This window comes from Nerophis ophidion, linkage group LG12 (assembly GCF_033978795.1).
Source record: "Nerophis ophidion isolate RoL-2023_Sa linkage group LG12, RoL_Noph_v1.0, whole genome shotgun sequence".
In the NCBI taxonomy this organism is placed as follows: Eukaryota; Metazoa; Chordata; class Actinopteri; order Syngnathiformes; family Syngnathidae; genus Nerophis; species Nerophis ophidion.
This window is the reverse complement of record NC_084622.1, coordinates 1,072,985-1,100,107: the sequence shown is the minus strand read 5'-3', so window position 1 is coordinate 1,100,107 and position 27,123 is coordinate 1,072,985. Positions and strand designations below refer to the sequence as shown.

At 41.9% G+C, this 27,123-nt stretch overlaps 1 pseudogene; it reads left to right on the top strand.

Moving 5' to 3' along the window:
* Positions 1–27,123, top strand: part of LOC133562870 (pleckstrin homology domain-containing family A member 5-like) — a 344,567-nt pseudogene that overhangs the window by 287,809 nt on the left and 29,635 nt on the right.

Sequence of the window (27,123 nt, the reverse complement as noted above, 5' to 3'; positions counted from 1 at the left end):
TAGTGGCTCGTGGGTCTCGGGGGCAGCAGCCAAAGGCGGGCCCGACCAACGCTGCTTGCAGCTTTAATTCCACTTGTAATCACAATGTTAAAAATAACATTCAAAATATAAAACATTCTCATGCATTTTTATGTTGAAGAAGTTGCGTTAATGGTTAGAAGTAATTTATTTATTATTGGTTAGTGTGGGGCTTGCCCTCCTGGGGGTTCTTCAGACCACCAAGCCCTGACATGAGAGCCTGTTTTAGGGTTAAAATATATATATATTTTTTCAATTAGTCTCTCAGTTGCTTTCCAGCAATTGTCTTTTTGTCTTTCCTCCTCATTCGCCCTCTGGCTCCAGCCCCAACCCTGTCTCTCCTCCTGGCTGCTGCTTATAACAGAGCGACAGGTGATTAGATAACAAGGCCCAGGTGGGCCATCTACGCACCTGTCGCTGATTTCAAGGTCGGTCCTGGCAACATCCTGCTTTGCTGCAGGCCCGCAGGCCACACCCCCTCCACAATTAGCTTCAGAATAACAATGTTATTACAAAGAATAAGAGACCTATTATACTCTGGAAATGTTGGTCTTACTTAAAAATGCATGTGTTTAGTTGTGTTCAGTGTTAAAAATATTATATGGCTCTTAGGGAAATACATTTTAAAATATTTGGCTTCTTGGCTCTCTCAGCCAAAAAGGTTCCCTGCACTGGTGCATGCCTGACTTGGTTTTTCCACTACATCTAAATTCATGATAAATGCCGATTGAGATCATGAAATCCTGGATATTTTTGTTGCTCCCAGTAATAGTGGAGGCCCTTAGGGATATTTTTGTTCACTTTTGTCTGGAAGCGCCAAATTTGGCAGAGGTGTAGCTCAGGACATACTTCAATGATTTAGCTAGGGCGCCCGCCCAGGTGACCTTCGGGGTCGCCACAGCGGCCAATCAAATATGGCCGCAACTTGTAGTAGCTTTTGTCTCTAACATTGGAAACAGATGAGCCACAAATGTAAACTTGGTGTCTATTTCAGGTGTTTTGACAATTAGAAATGTGTTGGAATGCTCATTTTTATTTTTGGGTGTGTCTAGATCAGTTGGAGGTACCAAACCCCACCAGATTAATATGCGCCTTCGCCTTAGTGAAAAAAATATATATTTTTTTTCAAATTCAAGACAAAAGGTATGTTTTTTTACTGGTGCACAAAATGTACTGCTCTCACCGTAGACATGAGCGGAGTTTGTGTCGTTCCTCGTGTAAAAAGAGGCAGCTGTGACTCTCTTGCCTCCTCCGTGGCTTCCCTCAGAGACACTGGCGGTCACCACACCCGTGGCCACACCCCTCCGACTTTCAGGTACGACAGTATAATCTCACTAAATGGTAAATGGGTTATACTTGTATAGCGCTTTTCTACCTTCAAGGTACTCAAAGCGCTTTGACACTATTTCCGCATTCACCCATTCACACACACTGATGGCGGGAGCTGCCATGCAAGGCCCTAACCACGAACCATCAGGAGCAAGGGTGAAGTGTCTTGCTCAAGGACACAACAGACGTGACGAGGTTGGTAGACGGTGGGGATTGAACCAGGAACCCTCAGGTTGCTGGCACGGCCACTCTCCCAACCGCGCCACGCCGTCCCCTACTACAACACTAATAACGCAATAAGCAGATAAGGGATTTTCCAGAATTATCCTAGTAAATGTGTCTAATAACATCTGAATCGCTCCCACTGCCCTCGTCTTTTTTGTTTATTTTCTAGTCCTTCACTCTCACTTTCTTCATCCACGAATCTTTCATCCTCACTCAAATTAATGGGGAAATCGTCGCTTTCTCGGTCCGAATCGCTCTCGCTGCTGGTGGCCATGATTGTAAACAATGTTCAGATGTGAGGAGCTCCACAACCCGTGACGTCACGCGCACATCGTCTGCTACTTCCGGTACAGGCAAGGCTTTTTTATTAGCGACCAAAAGTTGCAAACTTTATCATGGATGTTCTCTACTAAATCCTTTCAGCAAAAATATGGCAATATGGCGAAATGATCAAGTATGACACATAGAATGGACCTGCTATCCCCGTTTAAATAAGAACATCTCATTTCAGTAGGCCTTTAAGTATGCCCTGAGCTACACCTGTGCCAAATTTGGCGCTTTTCGACAAAAGTGAACGAAAACACCCTAAAATCTCCCCAAGGGCCCCAACTATAAGTGGATGTATCCAGGGTGGTCAGAACGTCTGGTCGCCCCTTTGCTAAATAGTGTCCCACCTCAATCTCTCATTCATGAACATAGCAGCCTGGGCAACAGCTGCATTGTCACCTGGTATTTGCAACAGTTTGTCCCTTTCTTCACTCTGTCACACTCTGCTCAATGTGAGAGTCTGAATGTTGTGTGGGGAATATTCTCACATCCTAATTTATCTGCCATAAGACACAACCCAGTAAAGCTGAGTGTGAAGTCCATCTTTGGACAGTAACTCATCACTAGATGCAATAAATCTGACTCAGTCAGCCAGCACAGTGGATTTGAAAAGGCATCAAGGACGATTTGATTTATTGGACTGTCCAGAATTTTAGATCGTCGGCCAAGGTTGGGTATCATTTAAAAAATGAACGAGATGTCCATCCATCCCTTTTTTTTTACCGCTGGAGCCTATCTTAGTTGCATTCGGGCGGAAGGCGGTGTACACTCTGGACAAGTCACCACCTCATCGCAGGGCCAACACAGACAGACAGACAACATTCACACACTAGGGACCATTTAGTGTTGCCAATCAACCTATCCCCAGGTGCATGTCTTTAAAAGTGGGAGGGGCCTATCCCCAGGTGCATGTCTTTGGAGGTGGGAGGGGCCTATCCCCAGGTGCATGTCTTTGGAGGTGGGAGGGGCCTATCCCCAGGTGCATGTCTTTGGAGGTGGGAGGGGCTTATCCCCAGGTGCATGTCTTTGGAGGTGGGAGGGGCCTATCCCCAGGTGCATGTCTTTGGAGGTGGGAGGGGCCTATCCCCAGGTGCATATCTTTGGCGGTGGGAGGGGCTTATCCCCAGGTGCAAGTGAATGCAAGCATACTTGTTCAACAGCCATACAGGTAACGCTGAGGGCGGCCGTATAAACAACTTTAACACTGTTACACATATGCGCCACACTGTGAACCCACACCAAACAACATTTAGGGAGAATATCCGCACCGTAATACAACAGAACAAACACCCAAAACCCCTTTGCAGCACTAACTCTTCCAGGATGCTACAATGTACACCCCGCCCACTTCAACCTCCTCATGCCCTCCCAGGGAGAGCATGTCCCAAATTCCAAGCTGCTGTTTTGAGGCATGTTAAAACAAAATAATGCACTTTTTGACTTCAATAATAAATATGGCAGTGCCATGTTGGCATTTTTTTCTGTAATGTCAGTTGATTTATTTTGGAAAACCTTGTTACATTGTTTAATGCATCCAGCGGGGCATCACAACAAAATTAAGCATTACAATGTGTTAATTCCACCACTGTATATATCGGTATCGGTTGATTTCGGAATCGGTAATTAAGAGTTGGACAATATGGGAATATCGGCAAAAAAGCCATTATCGGACATCTCTACATACAATCCCTTGGGTCCATTTTTTTGCATTCCTAATAAACCACTGTGTTGTGCTGACATAGACAAATACTTTGTGGATGAAAAAACATAATAATTGTGTGCTTTTGCTGGCGTAAGTCTGATAACTCACTCCAGTGTCTCTCAAACTTTAGTTCCTACCAATAAAAAACAATGAGAGCTTGAAAAAATGATGCTACACTGGTTTCCCACACAGTCATGTCAATCTTTCTCGTGACGTGTCATGTTTCTGTCTGATGATCTGATCTTCCTTGACAGCTCAGTCCCGAAGAACACCCTTACATGCCGGAGGAGGCCGACATCGATGTAAGCGCCCTCTTCTTTCTCAAAGGTACGTTATGTTGAGCTTTCACGTTTCCATTCTGCTCTTCTCAGGACAAGCTGAGCCAATTGTGTGAGCAGGATAAAGTCGTGAGGTCACACGAGGACAAACTTCAGCAGCTGTACAGAGAGAAGGTGACTCACCATTTTATGACTTTTTTTTTAAGACAGAAAATCAGGGCTGGGCGATACGACCTTTTGTTAGTACCGTATTTCCTTGAATAGCCGCCGGGCATGTAATAAGCGCCTGCCTTGAATTACTGCCGGGTCAAACTCGCTCCCCAATTTTATTATCAATCAATCAATCAATGTTTATTTATATAGCCCCAAATCACAAATGTCTCAAAGGACTGCACAAATCATTACGACTACAACATCCTCGGAAGAACCCACAAAAGGGCAAGGAAAACTCACACCCAGTGGGCAGGGAGAATTCACATCCAGTGGGACGCCAGTGACAATGCTGACTATGAGAAACCTTGGAGAGGACCTCAGATGTGGGCAACCCCCCCCTCTAGGGGACCGAAAGCAATGGATGTCGAGCGGGTCTAACATGATACTGTGAAAGTTCAATCCATAGTGGCTCCAACACAGCCGCGAGAGTTCAGTTCAAAGCGGATCCAAGACAGCAGCAAGAGTCCCGTCCACAGGAGACCATCTCAAGCGGAGGCGGATCAGCAGCGTAGAGATGTCCCCAACCGATACAGGCGAGCGGTCCATCCTGGGTCTCGACTCTGGACAGCCAGTACTTCATCCATGGTCATCGGACCGGACGCCCTCCACAAGGGAGGGGGGGGACATAGGAGAAAAAAGAAAAGAAGCGGCAGATCAACTGGTCTAAAAAGGAGGTCTATTTAAAGGCTAGAGTATACAGATGAGTTTTAAGGTGAGACTTAAATGCTTCTACTGAGGTAGCATCTCAAACAGTTACCGGGAAGGCATTCCAGAGTACTTGAGCCCGAACGGAAAACGCTCTATAGCCCGCAGACTTTTTTTGGGCTCTAGGAATCACTAATACCGTATTAGCACATGCTTACTTTTACCGCCGGGTCAAATTCGTGACGTCACGAGTGTCGCTTCCCCTGCCGTCTTTTTGAAAAGGGCGGAGGAGTTTGTTTTTGCTTTTATTGTGTGTAAACCAGGGGTCTTGTTCCACAGCCATACAGATCACACTAATGGTTGTGATATAAACAACTTCAACACACTTAACAATATGCGCCACACTCTGTGAACCCACACCAAACACATTTCTGGAGAACATTGGCTCTGTAATACATTTTAAACGCAACATAACACTTACCCAGAATGCAATGCATCCACGACTCCTGGCTACACCATACACTCGCTGGCACCAAACCCCGCCCCCAATAGAAAAGCGCGCGATATAAATCTAAATCCATTATTATTATCATTAAGTCAATTGACCAGAAGTGTATTTATTAAACAGTTATTAAGCAGTGGCACAAACATTCATGTCATTTCCAAAACAGAAAGTGCAAGATTGTCAGAGACATTTTAAAACAAGCTGTTAGTGCACTTTTGTGCATGATGTCACTAAGATGACATATCAAAACGACACTAAATTAAAGTGCACTTTTTGTACAGAACGCCACTACAATAGTTTAAAACAAATACATTTTACTTTTGTGCATGATGTCACTAAGATGACATATCAAAACAACACCAAATTAAAGTGCGCTTTTTGTACAGAACGCAGCTACAATAGTTTAAAACAAATACATTTTACTTTTGTGCATGATGTCACTAAGATGACATATCAAAACAACACCAAATTAAAGTGCGCTTTTTGTACAGAACGCCACTACAATAGTTTAAAACAAATACATTTTACTTTTGTGCATGATGTCACTAAGATGACATATCAAAACAACACCAAATTAAAGTGCACTTTTTGTACAGAAGGCCACTACAATAGTTTGAAACAAATAAAATGTACTTTTGTGCATGATGTCACACAAGATATTTCAATAAGTGTCAAATAAAAATGAGCTACATAATAGGAAATCAAATAGTGTATGTCCTTCATTATGTGGTAGGTTCATACGGACGTTATTTCCTTTTGTTGTTGACTATTATTTTAATGTGTTGATGTGGATAATGGTTGCCTTGCATTTTGTTGGTGTGGCACCGAACGGAGATGTTGACATGCGGAGTTTCAAGCACTCTTCATTCTCTAGCAAATGATGCTACAGTAGCAATGCTGCTACTTTTTGCAGCAACGGTTTTGCCCCGTAAATGTTCAACATCTTCCCGCTTGAAGCCAAACCAATGCCAGACGATGCACCCTGCGCTGTTTTTCTTGGGAATTAATTTAGTTCTTCCTTCATTTGTTACCAGATTCGCACCTTCTTTCTCTCGTATTACCACCTGCACCGCACTGTTAGCATCACAGCTAACGTTACTATGTCGCCACCTCTCTGCTCCACGTTCCCGTATGTAAGAAAGTGCAATTGTTTTAGGTCTCTATGAGAAGGAGAGACACGAAAGAGTGAGAAGAGCCTGTAGAGCAGGGGTAAGGAACCTATGGCTCTAGAGCCAGATGTGGCTCTTTTGATGAGTACATCTGGCTCTCAGATAAATATTAGCTGACATTGCTTAACACGATAAGTAATGAATAATTACGATGGTAATCACAGTGTCAAAAATAACGTTCAAATTATAAAACATTCTCATGTATTTTAATCCAACCATCTGTTTTCTATCGCACCTGTTCAAGATGTTGCATTAATGGTAAGAAGTATTATATTTATTATTGGTTAACTTTTAGAATAACAATGTTATTAAAAAGAACAAGAGACGTATTATACTCTAAAAATGTTGGTCTTACTTAAAAATGCACACGTTTAGTTGGATTCAGTGTTGAAAAATATTAGATAGATAGATAGATAGTACTTTATTGATTCCTTCAGGAGAGTTCCTTCAGGAAAATTAGAATTCCAGCAGTAGTGTACAGAGTTGAGATCAATTTAAAAAAAAAAAAAAAAAAAAGTTAAAAGTAAATAATGGGGGTTTAAAAAGAAACAAAATAGAGGAATATTACAAAAATAAAAAGCAACAATGGGAATAACAATATAACAGTAAAATAAGAATATAACAGGACAAAGTAGGCTGTAGTGACCATGTTATGAAAACGTATTTGCACTGTTAATGTTTTGCATCCCCTGTCATCCTAGTACCCCCCGTCCCCCGTCCCCCGTCCCAGAGAGGAGTTGTACAGTCTAATGGCGTGTGGGACAAAGGAGTTCTTGAGTCTATTATATGGCTCTCACGGAAATACACTTTGAAATATTTGGCTTTCATGGCTCCCTCAGCCGGAGAGAATCCGGCTTCCTCCCACTTCCAAAGACATGCACCTGGGGATAGGTTGATTGGCAACACTAAATTGGCCCTAGTGTGTGAATGTGAGTGTGAATGTTGTCTGTCTATTTGTGTTGGCCCTGCGATGAGGTGGCGACTTGTCCAGGGTGTACCCCGCCTTCCGCCCGATTGTAGCTGAGATAGGCGCCAGCGCCCCCCGCGACCCCGAAAGGGAATAAGCGGTAGAAAATGGAATGGGCTCCCTCAGCCAAAAAGGTCCCCGACCCCTGCTGTAGTGTAATCCCCGCAACTGCGTGAGAACATATACTCGAATATCACGATATAGTCATTTTCTGTATCGCACAGAGACAAATTGATATATTGCCCAGCCCTAAGTCATAGAGTGGACTTTTTTTATTGGACAGTGACAATATATTGACGTTATGACACAATAAAATATTAACTCAAAAGTGTCAGGCCCCTGCGATGAGGTGGCGACTTGTCCAGGGTGTACCCCGCCTTCCGCCCGATTGTAGCTGAGATAGGCGCCAGCGACCCCAAAAGGGAATAAGCGGTAGAAAATGGATGAATGGGAGTGTCAGGCCCTACTTTATATAATACTTGATATATTTATATACTTTATACTTAATATTGCCTTACTTTTTCAGAAACGGCTCATTAGGAACGCAAATCACAGGGATGTTGTAACTGATGAGTTGTCCTCCTGTAGCACACACTGGAGACGGTGCTGCTGTCAGCCAGCCAGGAAGTAGAATTGGGCGCGGATGACCCGGCCGCCATGCAGAGTGTCATCCAGCAGAGAGACTTGCTGCAGAGCGGCTTGCTCAGCACCTGCAGAGAGCTTTCCCGAGTCACGGCTGTAAGCCCATGAATTAAATCCTACAGTAACTCTTTCCAAAAAAAAATATCTCCTGGGGAGGGGGAAATAAGCATTTCTAATGTTTTTGGGGGTTTTTTTTCCATCAGGAGTTGGAGCGGTCGTGGATGGAGTATGATCAATTAGAAGGAGCTGTGAGTCTGGCCAAGAACAACCTGCTGGAGCAGCTCGAAGTGCTGGGAAGTCCACAGGTGAGATTATTCGGGGTGAATATCCACTTTTGTAGCATCAGCATGATTTAAAATGTCTTGTCATGCTGCCAAAAGGTGTGATCAATCACTGAGAGACATAAGAAACCGTATTTTATATTATAAGGCGCACCAGATTATAAGGCGCACTAAAGGGGTCATATTTATTTATCCATCCATCCATTTTCTACCGCTTATTCCCTTTTGGGGTTGCGGGGGGCGCTGGCGCCTATCTCAGCTACAATCGGGCGGAAGACAGGGTACACCCTGGACAAGTCGCCACATCATTGCAGGGCCAACACAGATAGACAGACAACATTCACACACTAGGGACCATTTAGTGTTGCCAATCAACCTATCCCCAGGTGCATGTCTTTGGAAGTGGGAGGGGCCTATCCCCAGGTGCATGTCTTTGGAGGTGGGAGGGGCCTATCCCCAGGTGCATGTCTTTGGAGGTGGGAGGGGCCTATCCCCAGGTGCATGTCTTTGGAGGTGGGAGGGTCCTATCCCCAGGTGCATGTCTTTGGAAGTGGGAGGGGCCTATCCCCAGGTGCATGTCTTTGGAGGTGGAAGGGGCCTATCCCAAGGTGCATGCCTTTTTGAGGTGGGAGGGGCCTATCCCAAGGTGCATGTCTTTGGAGGTGGGAGGGGCCTATCCCCAGGTGCATGTCTTTGGAGGTGGGAGGGGCCTATCCCCAGGTGCATGTCTTTGGAGGTGGGAGGGGCCTATCCCCAGGTGCATGTTTTTGGCAGTGGGAGGGGCCTATCCCCAGGTGCATGTCTTTGGAAGTGGGAGGGGCCTATCCCCAGGTGCATGTCTTTGGAGGTGGGAGGGGCCTATCCCCAGGTGCATGTCTTTGGAGGTGGGAGGGGCCTATCCCCAGGTGCATGTCTTTGGAGGTGGGAGGGCCTATCCCCAGGTGCATGTTTTTGGCAGTGGGAGGGGCCTATCCCCAGGTGCATGTCTTTGGAAGTGGGAGGGGCCTATCCCCAGGTGCATGTCTTTGGAGGTGGGAGGGGCCTATCCCCAGGTGCATGTCTTTGGAGGTGGGAGGGGCCTATCCCCAGGTGCATGTTTTTGGCAGTGGGAGGGGCCTATCCCCAGGTGCATGTCTGTGGAAGTGGGAGGGGCCTATCCCCAGGTGCATGTCTTTGGAGGTGGGAGGGGCCTATCCCCAGGTGCATGTCTTTGGAGGTGGGAGGGGCCTATCCCCAGGTGCATGTCTTTGGAAGTGGGAGGAAGCCGGAGTACCCGGAGGGAACCCACGCATTCACGGGGAGAACATGCAAACTCCACACAGAAAGATCCCGAGCCTGGATTTGAACCCAGGACTGCAGGAACTTTGTATTGTGAGGCAGACGCACTAACCCCTCTGCCACCGTGAAGCCCCATATTTATTTATTTTTTTCTAAATGTAAAAGATTTCCTTGTGGTCTACATAACATGTAATGGTGGTTCTTTGGTCAGAATGTTGCACAGGTGATGTTTTACAGACCATCTTCAAGTCACTTTCTGACCGTCTCTTCAGGTGGCTCACCTTCAGCAGCGTCTTTTCTCCGTAGCGGTGTAGCGTGCAAGGACGAGAGTGGAAGAAGCGTCAAAAAACGAAGATAACTGTTTTAATGACATTCAAACTTTACTTCAATCAATAACGGAGCAGCATCTCCTCATCCATGGCTCACTAGTGCAACAACAAGGCCGGAACTCTCTAATAACTAAAGTTCCTTGGGTGAATAATGTTTACTCACTACACCAGTATGTTTTAGAACTTTCATGGCGAGTTTACTGACAGATATAAGTAAGAACTTTACACTACTTTATATTAGAAATGACAACAGCGGAGGATGAATCTCCCATAACAAGAATATAAAGAAAAAGCTTATCGATTACGGTGTCTGTACGGACTACAAAGGCGGGTGCGTGCACATTTTCAGGACTTATGCAGATCCCAAATACAGATCAGCAGGTACCAGAAGGTAAGAATAGTTGCTTTTGCATAATATTGCGAAACAAAATGCCAGATATGTCTTACCGTATACACACACCATAATATTCATCATCGGCGGTCACTTGAACGAGTATGACGATCTTCCTGGTTGGGGTGTATCCTTTTATGAAGGATGCCTGTGCGTGATTCAGTTTAACGTGGGGACACTGGTGCACAGACAGTCAACACACGATCCTTGACAGAATCGGGTCAGGGTCCAGTGGCATGGAGTCCTTGACAACTGGGGACTCTTTTCTGCTGCAGCCTTCTTCCGCCATCACAGCCGTTGCAGTAGTTCTTAAATCTACAGCAGGGGTATCAAACTCAATTTGCCTGGGGACCACTGGATGCAGAGTCTGGGTGATTTCTTTAAAAAAATGTTTTTAAATGTCTATATTTTTATTTTTAACACAAAATCAAAATATAAATGAATGAAATGAGAATTAAGTAAATAAATCAGTCATAGATAATAATAATAATAATTCGATTCCTCCAGTCAGCAACAATGTATACACATACTGTGATGTTATTAGCTAGGGAATATAAGAACTACACTACCCAGCATGCAACAGTAGTGACCAGCATGCGCGGTAGCCCCATCACGACTAATGTGTTACATGTCCGATTCGCCCAGTGACTCGGTTGGATTATTAGCCCTGGGGTCCAGTGCACCACAGTTTTGTATTGTCGCTCGGTCTTTCGGCGGAATGCTTCGGAAGCTACCGGTAGTCGGCCTTTGCCAAGGGCCACCTGGGGTAACTGTAGTAAAGGGGTTAACCTCCTAGTGCCCCAAGACCCCATAGAGGAGCCTCCACTGCCGGATGCACTTCAAAGTCATGCCCAGCACAAACCGTAATATTACTGGTTTGTTGAAGCACAGTACAATCCAACAAGCCTTACCAGAGTCCTACTAAACAATTTTGATAGTTTTTTGAGCGCCGTGGGATTGATGTATATTTTGAAGGGAACATATAACATTTGGGTGTTTACTTGAGTCATATTGCAGTGTACACATATATATTATGTGTGGCTGCCATCTACTGGTCAAAGTTATAATTTCCCCATTTGCCAAATAAAATAGCTTTGAGGTCGGTAAGCACGACCAAAATGATTCCGCACATTAGGCGCACCGGGTTAAGAAAATAAAATGATTTTAAAGGTGCCTTGTAGTCCGAAAAATGCGGTAATCATTTTAGTGAACGGTCGATCTACGTTCCCATCCTCACCTGTGGTCATGAGATTTGGGTTTTGACCGAAAGGACAAGATCACGGGTACAAGCGGCCAAAATGAGTTTCCTCCCCCGGGTGGCGGGTCTCTTCCTTAGAGATAGTGAGAAGCTCTGTCATTCGAGAGGAGCTCAAAGTAAAGCCACCCTAGGGAGGTGTTTAGGGAACGTCCAACGGGGAAGACCCAGGACACGTTGGGAAGACTATGTCTCCCGGCTGGCCTGGGACCGCCTCGGGATCCCCGGGGAGGAGCTGGACGAAATGGCTGGGGAGAGGGAACTCTGGGCTTCTTTGCTTAGGCTGCTGCCCCCGCGACTCGACCTCGGATACGCGGAAGAAAATGAATGGATGGATGGAGCATGTCTGGCTTTTATGTTGTCTTTCATCATGAAGACAGAGAGGTTTATTCTTGGCTCGGCCCTAGTTGAGGGCCAGTAGGGAGCATGCACATCTTTTTCCCAAAAGCTCTCCATAAACACATCGACCTGTTCTTTTGGTTCAACTCTTGCCTCAACCTCCACAAATCAGCGCAAGCTGCAAAAGGCTAAAAGGTTGTCAATTCCAATCGGACCCTTCCTCCATCCTCACAGACGGAACCTCCCAGCCAAAAGCACGTCAACATTCAGAAGGAGCTGTGGCGGATCCAAGACGTGATGGAGGCCCTCAATAAACATAAGGACCAGAGAAGTTTTGACGGCGTGTACGGACCCAACTTCAGCAAGCAGAAAACCGAGGTAAAGCACCACAATAAGAATGTGAGGCCCCTACTGAGTATTTTACCCATACAATTGGACATAATGGTGGCCACATTGACAAGAGAACGTGTAAATATCAAATGTTTGAACTCAGGATGTGCTGATCGATCAGCCACAGATCAGTTTTGTAGTCGCCATTGCCATTTTGTGCCTTTCAATGCCAAACAAAACAATTCCGATCCCCTCTTGCTGATGTTGTATTTAGTTTTGGTCCCCCGGCTAACAAGCCAGCAGCTAATTGTGTCCCGTAAGTTAATGATATTCACGTCCATTACGAAAAATAAACCGTCTGATTGAATGCTAAAAACGTTATGACAGACCGGAATTTTAATTTTTTTTACTGACTGAGAAACCCAGAATGTACATTAAAATAAAGAATGTGAGATTTACAATATTATCTATGAACGATAAAACACAGAATATTGACATGTGAAGGTCACACCCCCTCTCGATCAACATGTTTTACAATCAAGCCAAACGCAACAAAAATGCAACAAACAACACAAAATATGAACGCGAGAGGTAAAAAAAACAAACTCTGCCTTCAATCTAATACCAATATATCTGATATATCGTTAAGTTTTGTAAAATCACACAACTTATACAGCACCACTCAACTGTTTGGACACACCCATTCATTGGCATAACGAAGTGTACCCCAAACTTTGACTTGGTCTTTAATTGTATGCATTATTATGAATAATATTTATGACTACCGTATTTCCTTGAATTGCCGCCAGGTATATAGTATGCGCCTGCCTAGAATTACTTCTGGTTACTTCTCGTTTCGCAAAATAATTAGCGCATGCTTAGCATTACCGCAAAATATTATTTTTTATCAGTGCATGTCTAGAATTTCCACCGGGTCAAACTCGTCACGTCACGAGTGACACTTCACCTGTTATCATTTTTAAGATGGAGGAGGCTGATTTCAATCATTTGAAATAGCATAAAGGGAAGAAGATTAAGAGCTATTCAGTAGGATTTAAGGTCCAAGCTATTGAATATGCTAAAAAGAACAGTAAGCAGCTATGTTTTATTAATATACCGTAGCTGCGTGTGTCAAATATGAGTCATTAAATGACTCCCGCCTCCTGGTGGTAGAGGGCGCTAGTGATCCTCCTTACGACTACTCGGCTGCAGAAGAAGTGACAACAAGCAGCAAGAGTGAGCAACGATCGTTTTTTTTTTCCTCTCGCTTGCACTTTTAACATGGAGGATTACATATCTAAAATAAAACAGTTTTCTAAACTGGACTTTCAATCGAAGCAGGAGGTAATAAAGGAAGATCTCCATCGAGACAGAGAGACTTTTAAAACTGAAGAAAGATAAGGAAGACTTCTATAAACAAGTTATCGATGCTTTTGATCAGAAGGAGCTGCTCATGGACTTCATTTATAAGTAAAGGTAAGACCATAATAACGTTTTTTTTATTAAATGTGCTTTTCATGATGGTATCCTTACATCACACTCAAATGTATAAGTGCAGGCCTAAATTTACCGCATGCCTTTGGTAAGCGCCGGAGTGAGAAGAGGTTTTAAATTAATAAGCACCCCGGCGACAATTCAAGGAAATACGGTATTCCTGTTATTAGTATTATTATTAAAATGATAAAAAGCGGAGTCAGTGCATCATAGGTCATGTGAGCATCTAAGGACCAGGTGCCAGTTGTCCAGGTCGTCTACGGTGGCGTCTTATGTCACCTTGCTTCCTGTCACGCCTTGTATGATCCCCAGGAGGAGGACTCGGTGCCCCCACGGCCACCTTTACCTCAGGCCTACGATCCCGACCCCCCCGCTATGCCCCCTCATACTGGAGTTGGCTCAGCATCCCTCCAAAGAACGGAGGACAGGAAGACTAATCAGAGGAATGGCACACACGGCGTAAGCTTGTCAACGCCATGACCTCGCTTGCAGCTGTGTCACTGCCTGTGGTTTTATTTCGTTTCAGCTGCATACTTTTTGTTTTTTAGGGCTGTCAAAATTAACAAATTCATTCATGTGATTCATCCCCAAAAATGATTGCGTTGATTATGTAAACACTTGGACTAATCATGTAATTTATTTTGACCTACTCAGTGGCCTAGTGGTTAGAGTGTCCACCCTAATATCCCTGAGGGATGTCAATGTGAATGACTGAGAAACCTTGGAGAGGACCGCAGATGTGGGTGACCCCCGGATGCAATGGACGTTGAGTGGGTCTAACATAATATTGTGAATTTCCAGTCCATAATGGATCAAGCATAATACTGAGAGTCCAGTCCATAGTGGATCTAACATAATAGTGAGAGTCCAGTCCATAGTGGAGCTAACATAATAGTGAGAGTCCAGTCCTTAGTGGATCTAACATAATAGGGAGAGTCCAGTCCATAGTTGAACTAACATAATAGTGAGAGTCCAGTCCATAGTGGATCTAACATAATAGTGAGAGTCCAGTCCATAGTGGATCTAACATAATAGTGAGAGTCCAGTCCATAGTGGATCTAACATAATAGGGAGAGTCCAGTCCATAGTTGAACTAACATAATAGTGAGAGTCCAGTCCATAGTGGATCTGACATAATAGTGAGAGTCCAGTCCATAGTGGATCTTACATAGTAAGGAGAGTCCAGTCCATAGTGGATCCAACATAATAGTGAGAGTCCAGTCCATAGTGGATCTAACATAATAGTGAGAGTCCAGTCCATAGTGGATCTAACATAATAGTGTGAGTCCAGTCCATAGTGGATCTAACATAATAGTGTGAGAGTCCAGTCCATAGTGGATCTAACATAATAGTGTGAGAGTCCAGTCCATAGTGGATCTAACATAATAGTGTGAGTCCAGTCCATAGTGGATCTAACATAATAGTGTGAGTCCAGTCTATAGTGGATCTAACATAATAGTGTGAGAGTCCAGTCCATAGTGGATCTAACATAATAGTGTGAGAGTCCAGTCCATAGTGGATCTAACATAATAGTGAGAGTCCAGTCCATAGTGGATCTAACATAATAGTGAAAGTCCAGTCCATAGTGGATTTAACATAATAGTGAGAGTCCAGTCCATAGTGGATCTAACATAATAGGGAGAGTCCAGTCCATAGTTGAACTAACATAATAGTGAGAGTCCAGTCCATAGTGGATCTGACATAATAGTGAGAGTCCAGTCCATAGTGGATCTAACATAATAGGGAGAGTCCAGTCCATAGTTGAACTAACATAATAGTGAGAGTCCAGTCCATAGTGGATCTGACATAATAGTGAGAGTCCAGTCCATAGTGGATCTAACATAGTAAGGAGAGTCCAGTCCATAGTGGATCTAACATAATAGTGAGAGTCCAGTCCATAGTGGATCTAACATAATAGTGAGAGTCCAGTCCATAGTGGATCTAACATAATAGTGTGAGTCCAGTCCATAGTGGATCTAACATAATAGTGTGGGAGTCCAGTCCATAGTGGATCTAACATAATAGTGTGAGAGTCCAGTCCATAGTGGATCTAACATAATAGTGAGAGTCCAGTCCATAGTGGATCTGACATAATAGTGAGAGTCCAGTCCATAGTGGATCTAACATAGTAAGGAGAGTCCAGTCCATAGTGGATCTAACATAATAGTGAGAGTCCAGTCCATAGTGGATCTAACATAATAGTGAGAGTCCAGTCCATAGTGGATCTAACATAATAGTGTGAGTCCAGTCCATAGTGGATCTAACATAATAGTGTGAGAGTCCAGTCCATTGTGGATCTAACATAATAGTGTGAGAGTCCAGTCCATAGTGGATCTAACATAATAGTGAGAGTCCAGTCCATAGTGGATCTAACATAATAGTGAAAGTCCAGTCCATAGTGGATTTAACATAATAGTGAGAGTCCAGTCCATAGTGGATCTAACATAATAGGGGGAGTCCAGTCCATAGTTGAACTAACATAATAGCTAGAGTCCAGTCCATAGTGGATCTGACATAATAGTGAGAGTCCAGTCCATAGTGGATCTAACATAGTAAGGAGAGTCCAGTCCATAGTGGATCTAACATAATAGTGAGAGTCCAGTCCATAGTGGATCTAACATAATATTGAGAGTCCAGTCCATAGTGGATCTAACATAATAGTGTGAGTCCAGTCCATAGTGGATCTAACATAATAGTGTGAGAGTCCAGTCCATAGTGGATCTAACATAATAGTGTGAGAGTCCAGTCCATAGTGGATCTAACATAATAGTGAGAGTCCAGTCCATAGTGGATCTAACATAATAGTGAGAGTCCAGTCCATAGTGGATTTAACATAATAGTGTGAGAGTCCAGTCCATAGTGGATCTAGCATAATAGTGTGAGAGTCCAGTCCATAGTGGATCTAACATAATAGTGTGAAAGTCCAGTTCATAGTGAATCTAACATAATAGTGTGAGAGTCCAGTCCATAGTGGATCTAACATAATAGTGTGAGAGTCCAGTCCATAGTGGATCTAACATAATAGTGTGAGTTTCCAGTCCATAGTGGATCTAACATAATAGAGAGTGACCAGTCCATAGTGGATTTAACATAATAGTGAGAGTCCAGTCCATAGTGGATCTAACATAATAGTGAGAGTCCAGTCCATAGTGGATCTAACATAATAGTGAGAGTCCAGTCCATAGTGGATCTAACATAATAGTGAGAGTCCAGTCCATAGTGGATCTAACATAATAGTGTGTTTCCAGTCCATAGTGGATCTAACATAATAGTGAGAGTCCAGTCCATAGTGGATCTAACATAATAGTGAGAGTCCAGTCCATAGTGGATCTAACATAATAGTGTGAGAGTCCAGTCCATAGTGGATCTAACATAATAGTGAGAGAGTCCAGTCCATAGTGGATCTAACATAATAGTGAGAGAGTCCAGTCCATAGTGGATCTAACATAATAGTGTGAGTCCAGTCCATAGTGGATCTAACATAATAGTGAGAGTCCAGTCCATAGTGGATTTAACATAATAGTGTGAGAGTCCAGTCCATAGTGGATCTAACATAATAGTGTGAGAGTCCAGTCCATAGTGGATCTAACATAATAGTGTGAGAGTCCAGTTCATAGTGGATCTAACATAATAGTGTGAGAGTCCAGTCCATAGTGGATCTAACATAATAGTGTGTTTCCAGTCCATAGTGGATCTAACATAATAGTGAGAGTCCAGTCAATAGTGGATCTAACATAATAGTGAGAGTCCAGTCCATAGTGGATCCAACATAATATTGAGAGTCGATTTAACAATTTTACCATGAAAACTATTGCTAATACTACATTGCAAAGTTTGATGGAACATTTGGTTTGAACTTTAGTGCCCCTCCCGAAAAATCTCCGGGGCAACCATTTTCCTGAATTTCTCCCGATTTCCACCCAGACAACAACAAGGGTGGGAGAGGGGGGCGCGGGGGGGGGGGGGGTGCACCGTCACACAACATAAACACAACAGAACAAATACCCAGAACCCTTGCAGCACTAACTCTTCCAGGACGCTACAATATACACCCCCCCCCCCCCCCCCTCAACCTCCTCATGCTCTCTCAGGGAGAGCATGTCCCAAATTCCAAGCTGTTGTTTTGAGGCCTGTTAATTAAAAAAAAAAATAATGCACTTTGTGACTTCAATAATAAATATTACAGTGCCATGTTGGCATTTTTTTCCATAACTTGAGTTGATTTATTTTGGAAAACCTTGTTAGATTGTTTAATGCATCCAACCAATTAGGCATAATAATGTGTTCATTCCACCACTGTATATATTTGTATCGGTTGATATCGGGAACGGTAATTAATAGTTGGACAATATCGGCAAAAAAGCCATTATCGGACATCTCTAAAAATATTCCAAATTCAGAAATGTGATTAATCAGATTTCAAAAATGAATCATTTGACAGCCCTGGGGTTTTTTTCACACTGCTTTATTTGATCGCATCTCTTCATTTTTTGGTTTTCCATTCATTTGGACGAAACTTCACAGCCAGTATCATTTTGTACTTCATTAAACATGCTTGTCAGTGTTCCTTTTTTTTTTTGACATTGAAAGATTGTTCTGTCTTTGGTTGCGAACCATTGATCATGTTTGTAGGATTTCCTTAAAACTGTGTGCCCAGGTGGTACAACATGAAAGACCCCCACCTCTGTTGACTTTGCAAAATACAAACCCTGTTTCCATTTGAGTTGGGAAATTGTGTTGGATGTAAATATAAACAGAATACAATGATTTGCAAATCCTTTTCAAGCCGTATTCAGTTGAATATGCTACAAAGACAACATATTTGATGTTCAAACTCATAAACATTTTTTTTGTTTTGTTACAAATAATCATTATTTTTAGAATTTGATGCCAGCAACACGTGACAAAGAAGTTGGGAAAGGTGGCAATAAATACTGATGAAGTTGAGGAATGCTCATCAAACACTTATTTGGAACATCCCACAGGTGTGCAGGCTAATTGGGAACAGGTGGGTGCCATGATTGGCTATAAAAACAGCTTCCCAAAAAATGCTCAGTCTTTCACAAGAAAGGATGGGGCGAGGTACACCCCTTTGTCCACAACTGTGTGAGCAAATAGTCAAACAGTTTAAGAACAACATTTCTCAAAGTGCAATTGCAAGAGATTTAGGGATTTCAACATCTACGCTCCATAATATCATCAAAAGGTTCAGAGAATCTGGAGAAATCACTCCACATAAGCAGCATGGCCGGAAACCAACATTGAATGACCGTGACCTTCGACTGTATCAAAAACCAACATCAATCTCTAAAGGATATCACCACATGGGCTCAGGAACAATTCAGAAAACCACTGTCACTACATACAATTCATCACTAAAAATGTAAGTGCAAGTTAAAGCTCTACTATGCAAAGCGAAAGCCATTTATCAACAACATCTAGAAACACCCCCGGCTTCTCTGGGCCCGAGATCATCTAAGATGGACCGATGCAAAGTGGAAAAGTGTTCTGTGGTCTGACGAGTCCCTATTTCAATTTCTTGGGGGAAATATTCGACATCGTGTCATCTGGACCAAAAGGGAAGCGACCCATCCAGACTGTTTGGAACAACATATGCTGCCATCTAAGTGCCGTCTTTTTCATGGACGCCCCTGCTTATTTCAGCAAGACAATGCCAAGCCACATTCAGCACATGTTACAACAGCGTGGCTTGGTAAAAACAAAAGAGTGCGGGTACTTTCCTGGCCCGCCTGCAGTCCAGAACTGTCTCCCATGGAAAATGTGTGCCGCATTATGAAGCGTAAAATACGACAGCGGATACCCTGGACTGCTGAACGACTGAAGCTCTACATAAAACAAGAATGGGAAAGAATTCCACTTTCAAAGCTTCAACAATTAGTTTCCTCAGTTCCCAAACGTTTATTGAGTGTTGTTAAAAGAAAAGGTGATGTAACACAGTGGTGAACATGCCCTTTCCCAACTACTTTGGCACATGTTGCAGCCATGAAATTCTAAGTTAAATATCATTCGCAGAAAAAAAAAAAGTTTGAGTTTGAACATCAGATATGTTGTCTTTGTAGCATATTCAATTGAATATGGGTTGAAAATGATTTGCAAATCATTGTATTCTGTTTATATTTACATCTAACACAATTTCCCAACTCATATGGAAACGGGGTTTGCACGTTCTAAATGGGTGTTGAACAAGCTGTTTGTAATTCGTTGGCAGGGCCCCGACTACCGACTGTACAAAAGTGAACCAGAGCTCACCACAGTAGCTGAAGTGGACGAGAGTAATGGTGAAGACCGCTCTGACCACCCCGCTGACCACCCTGCTAACAAAGGTAGGGTCTCACTGCAGCAAATGTGAACTATTATAGCTTTTATTGACCTATGTGTGTTACCATTCTAAGTTATTTGCACCAGCAAATGACATTGAAAATCAAAACAAGCCCTTCAGAATGCGTCGTTTTGTCGGTGGTCTTATTTACCTGCCCGAGCCCCCTTCGACTGCATCCCCACCTGTCAGCCATCTTGTAGTTTTTAGCGCTTCCTTATCGAGTCTACTGACTGAGTTCAAACTACAGTCGTGGTCAAAAGTTTACACACACTTGTAAAGAACATAATGTCATGGCTGTCTTGAGTTTCCAATCATTTATACAACTCTTATAGAAGGATTGGAGCACATACTTGTTAGTCATAGAAAACATTGAAGCTAGGACTGGGCGATACGGCCTTTTTTTATTATCTCGATATTTTTAAGCCATGTCACAATACAGCATATATATCTCCATATTTTGCCTTAGCCTTGAATGAACACTTGATGCATATAATGACAGCAGTATGATGATTCTATGTGTCTACATTTAAACATTCTTCTTCATACTGCATTCATATATGCTACTTTTAAACTTTCATGCAGAGAGGGAAATCACAACTAAAAGTGTATTTATGAAACAGTTATTAAGCAGTGGCACAAACATTCATGTCATTTCCAAAACAGAAAGTGCAAGATTGTCAGACATTTTAAAACAAGCTATGAGTGCACTTTTGTGCATGATGTCACTAAGATGACATATCAAAACAACACTCAATTAAAGTGCACTTTTTGTACAGAACACCACTACAATAGTTTAAAACAAATAAAGTGCACTTTTGTGCATGATGTCACACAAGATATTTCAATAAGTGTCAAATAAAAATGAGCTGCATAATAGGAAATCAAATAGTGTATGTCCTTCACTATGTAGTAGGTTCCTGCGGACGTTATCTCTTTCTGTTGTTAACTATTTTTGTCATACGGTTTTGATCTAGAAATTGTTGCTTGGGCATTTTGTTGGTGTGGCACCGAACAAAGATGTTGACATGTGGAGTTTCAAGCACTCTTCAATCTCTAGCTGGTGACTTTTCAAATGATGCTACATTAGCAGTGGTGCTACTTTTTGTAGAAACACTTTTGCCACATACTTGACATACTACGGTTTAGGACTGGGCGATATGGCTTTTTTTTAAAATATCTCAATATTTTTAAGCCATGTCACGATACACAATATATATCTGGATATTTTGCCTTAGCCTTGAATGAACACTTGATGCATATAATGACAGCAGTATGATGATTCTATGTGTCTACATTCAAACATTCTTCTTCATACTGCATTCATATATGCTACTTTTAAACTTTCATGCAGAGAGGGAAATCACAACTAAAAGTGTATTTATTAAACAGTTATTAAGCAGTGGCACAAACATTCATGTCATTTCAACACAGAAAGTGCAAGATTGTCAGAGACATTTTAAAACAAGCACTTTTGTGCATGATGTCACTAAGATGACATATCAAAACAACACTCAATTAAAGTGCACTTTTTGTACAGAACGCCACTACAATAGTTTAAAACAAAGTGCACTTTTGTGCATGATGTCACACAAGATATTTCAAGAAGTGTCACATAAAAATGAGCTGCATAATAGGAATTCAAATAGTGTATGTCCTTCACTACGTGGTAGGTTCCTGCGGACGTTATCTCTTTCTGTTGTTAACTATTTTTGTCATACGGTTTTGATCTAGAAATTGTTGCTTGGGCATTTTGTTGGTGTGGCACCAAACAAAGATGTTGACATGTGGAGTTTCAAGCACTCTTCAATCTCTAGCTGGTGACTTTTCAAATGATGCTACATTAGCAGTGGTGCTACTTTTTGTAGAAACACTTTTACCACATACTTGACATACTACGGTTTAGGACTGGGCGATATGGCTTTTTTTTTTAATATCTCAATATTTTTAAGCCATGTCACGATACACAATATATATCTGGATATTTTGCCTTAGCCTTGAATGAACACTTGATGCATATAATGACAGCAGTATGATGATTCTATGTGTCTACATTCAAACATTCTTCTTCATACTGCATTCATATATGCTACTTTTAAACTTTCATGCAGAGAGGGAAATCACAACTAAAAGTGTATTTATTAAACAGTTATTAAGCAGTGGCACAAACATTCATGTCATTTCCATAACAGAAAGTGCAAGATTGTCAGAGACATTTTAAAACAAGCACTTTTGTGCATGATGTCACTAAGATGACATATCAAAACAACACTCAATTAAAGTGCACTTTTTGTACAGAACGCCACTACAATAGTTTAAAACAAATAAAGTGCACTTTTGTGCATGATGTCACACAAGATATTTCAATAAGTGTCAAATAAAAATGAGCTGCATAATAGGAAATCAAATAGTGTATGTCCTTCACTATGTGGTAGGTTCCTGTGGACGTTATCTCTTTCTGTTGTTAACTATTTTTGTCATACGGTTTTGATCTAGAAATTGTTGCTTGGGCATTTTGTTGGTGTGGCACCGAACAAAGATGTTGACATGTGGAGTTTCAAGCACTCTTCAATCTCTAGCTGGTGACTTTTCAAATGATGCTACATTAGCAGTGGTGCTACTTTTTGTAGAAACACTTTTGCCACATACTTGACATACTACGGTTTAGGACTGGGCGATATGGCTTTTTTTTAAAATATCTCAATATTTTTAAGCCATGTCACGATACACAATATATATCTGGATATTTTGCCTTAGCCTTGAATGAACACTTGATGCATATAATGACAGCAGTATGATGATTCCATGTGTCTACATTCAAACATTCTTCTTCATACTGCATTCATATATGCTACTTTTAAACTTTCATGCAGAGAGGGAAATCACAACTAAAAGTGTATTTATTAAACAGTTATTAAGCAGTGGCACAAACATTCATGTCATTTCAACACAGAAAGTGCAAGATTGTCAGAGACATTTTAAAACAAGCACTTTTGTGCATGATGTCACTAAGATGACATATCAAAACAACACTCAATTAAAGTGCACTTTTTGTACAGAACGCCACTACAATAGTTTAAAACAAAGTGCACTTTTGTGCATGATGTCACACAAGATATTTCAAGAAGTGTCACATAAAAATGAGCTGCATAATAGGAATTCAAATAGTGTATGTCCTTCACTACGTGGTAGGTTCCTGCGGACGTTATCTCTTTCTGTTGTTAACTATTTTTGTCATACGGTTTTGATCTAGAAATTGTTGCTTGGGCATTTTGTTGGTGTGGCACCAAACAAAGATGTTGACATGTGGAGTTTCAAGCACTCTTCAATCTCTAGCTGGTGACTTTTCAAATGATGCTACATTAGCAGTGGTGCTACTTTTTGTAGAAACACTTTTACCACATACTTGACATACTACGGTTTAGGACTGGGCGATATGGCTTTTTTTTTTAATATCTCAATATTTTTAAGCCATGTCACGATACACAATATATATCTGGATATTTTGCCTTAGCCTTGAATGAACACTTGATGCATATAATGACAGCAGTATGATGATTCTATGTGTCTACATTCAAACATTCTTCTTCATACTGCATTCATATATGCTACTTTTAAACTTTCATGCAGAGAGGGAAATCACAACTAAAAGTGTATTTATTAAACAGTTATTAAGCAGTGGCACAAACATTCATGTCATTTCCATAACAGAAAGTGCAAGATTGTCAGAGACATTTTAAAACAAGCACTTTTGTGCATGATGTCACTAAGATGACATATCAAAACAACACTCAATTAAAGTGCACTTTTTGTACAGAACGCCACTACAATAGTTTAAAACAAATAAAGTGCACTTTTGTGCATGATGTCACACAAGATATTTCAATAAGTGTCAAATAAAAATGAGCTGCATAATAGGAAATCAAATAGTGTATGTCCTTCACTATGTGGTAGGTTCCTGTGGACGTTATCTCTTTCTGTTGTTAACTATTTTTGTCATACGGTTTTGATCTAGAAATTGTTGCTTGGGCATTTTGTTGGTGTGGCACCAAACAAAGATGTTGACATGTGGAGTTTCAAGCACTCTTCAATCTCTAGCTGGTGACTTTTCAAATGATGCTACATTAGCAGTGGTGCTACTTTTTGTAGAAACACTTTTGCCACATACTTGACATACTACGGTTTAGGACTGGGCGATATGGCTTTTTTTTAAAATATCTCAATATTTTTAAGCCATGTCACGATACACAATATATATCTGGATATTTTGCCTTAGCCTTGAATGAACACTTGATGCATATAATGACAGCAGTATGATGATTCTATGTGTCTACATTCAAACATTCTTCTTCATACTGCATTCATATATGCTACTTTTAAACTTTCATGCAGAGAGGGAAATCACAACTAAAAGTGTATTTATTAAACAGTTATTAAGCAGTGGCACAAACATTCATGTCATTTCAACACAGAAAGTGCAAGATTGTCAGAGACATTTTAAAACAAGCACTTTTGTGCATGATGTCACTAAGATGACATATCAAAACAACACTCAATTAAAGTGCACTTTTTGTACAGAACGCCACTACAATAGTTTAAAACAAAGTGCACTTTTGTGCATGATGTCACACAAGATATTTCAAGAAGTGTCACATAAAAATGAGCTGCATAATAGGAATTCAAATAGTGTATGTCCTTCACTACGTGGTAGGTTCCTGCGGACGTTATCTCTTTCTGTTGTTAACTATTTTTGTCATACGGTTTTGATCTAGAAATTGTTGCTTGGGCATTTTGTTGGTGTGGCACCAAACAAAGATGTTGACATGTGGAGTTTCAAGCACTCTTCAATCTCTAGCTGGTGACTTTTCAAATGATGCTACATTAGCAGTGGTGCTACTTTTTGTAGAAACACTTTTGCCACATACTTGACATACTACGGTTTAGGACTGGGCGATATGGCTTTTTTTTTTAATACCTCAATATTTTTAAGCCATGTCACGATACACAATATATATCTGGATATTTTGCCTTAGCCTTGAATGAACACTTGATGCATATAATGACAGCAGTATGATGATTCTATGTGTCTACATTCAAACATTCTTCTTCATACTGCATTCATATATGCTACTTTTAAACTTTCATGCAGAGAGGGAAATCACAACTAAAAGTGTATTTATTAAACAGTTATTAAGCAGTGGCACAAACATTCATGTCATTTCAACACAGAAAGTGCAAGATTGTCAGAGACATTTTAAAACAAGCACTTTTGTGCATGATGTCACTAAGATGACATATCAAAACAACACTCAATTAAAGTGCACTTTTTGTACAGAACGCCACTACAATAGTTTAAAACAAACAAAGTGCACGTTTGTGCATGATGTCACACAAGATATTTCAATAAGTGTCACATAAAAATGAGCTGCATAATAGGAATTCAAATAGTGTATGTCCTTCACTATGTGGTAGGTTCCTGCGGACGTTGACTCCTTTTGTTGTTGACTTTTTTTTCATACGGTGTTGATGTGGAAATGTTTGCCTCGGCATTTTGATGGTGTGGGCGTGTGGCACCGAAAGGAGATGTTGACATGCGGAGTTTCAGGCCCTCTTCATTTCTAGCAGTAATGCTACTTTTTGTAGCAACACTGTTTTGCCCCACACTTAACAAATTACGGTTGTCTGTTCGACATCTTCCTGCTTGAAGCCAAACCCCCGCCAGATAATGGACCCCCTGCTGTTTTTCTTGGGAATAAATTCTGCCTTCATTTGTTACCAGATTCGCACTTTCTTTCTCTCGTATTACCGCTAGCATCACAGCTAACGTTACCCATGCTGCTACCTCTCTGCTCTGTGAGGGCGTATACGTATGTGACGTATGTAAGAAGGTGCGCCTGCTTGTCTGTGAGAAGGAGAGACAAGAAACAGTGGGAACTCCTGTAGTGTAATGCCCGCAGCTAAAAGCAACTGCGTGAGAACGTATACTCCAATATCACCATATAGTCATTTTCTATATCGCACAGAGACAAACCCGCAATATATTGAGTATATCGATATATCGCCCAGCTCTAATCCCAAGTACACAAAAACAGGTGCCTACAGGTAGGGCTAAGTACTCAATATATCGCGGGTTTGTCTCTGTGCGATATAGAAAATGACTATATGGTGATATTGGAGTATACGTTCTCACGCAGTGCTGGCTTTACACTACAGGCTCTCTGTCACGATCCGTGACTCGGATCGTTAATGGGTTTGCCCTATTTATGTCTTTGTTCATGTTTCGTTTCTGGACTCTGCCGATCCTTGTTTGAGCACTTCCTTGTTTGTGTTAGTCACCATGGCAACGTATTGTGTTCCTCCTCACGGGCTCCTGTCACACACCTGTTTCTAATAATTATTTGTGTATTTAAGCCCACCTGGTTCCTTAGTTCGTCCTCGGTCCATTACTTGCTTTTCGCAACACGTCACGTTTTGTATCCTTGTGCCCTCGATTATTTTGTGCTAAGTTCCACCTTAGCTTCACGTGCGTGTGGCACGTCGTTTAATGTTTTTTGTTTCCTGCTACGTGTTTAGCATTAGCTTTCCGTGCATTGGCACGCGCTTTGTTTTTCCCCTTTTTTTGCACCAGTGTTCTTTTGTTTTATTATATTAAAACGTATTCTTACCTGCAATCCTGCTGACTGGTAGTGTGTGCATCCACGAAGTGGCAACTCCGCGCAACAAGTGCGCCGAACGCGTGACACTCTCCTCGCTTTTTGTTCTCTCTCCTTCTCACAGACAGCGAGCGCACATTCTTACACACGTCACATACGTATACGCCCTCACGGAGCAGAGAGGTAGCAGCATGGTAACGTTAGCTGTGATGCTAGTGGAGCCGTGCGAGTGGTAATACGAGAGAAAGAAGGTGCGAATCTGGTAACAAATGAAGGAAGAATAAATTCCCAATAAAAACAGCAGGGGTCCATCGTCTGGCGATGGTTTGGCTTCAAGCGGGAATATGTCGAACAGACAACCGTAATTTGTCAAGTGTGGGGCAAAAACGGCGTTGCTATAAAACGTAGCATTACTG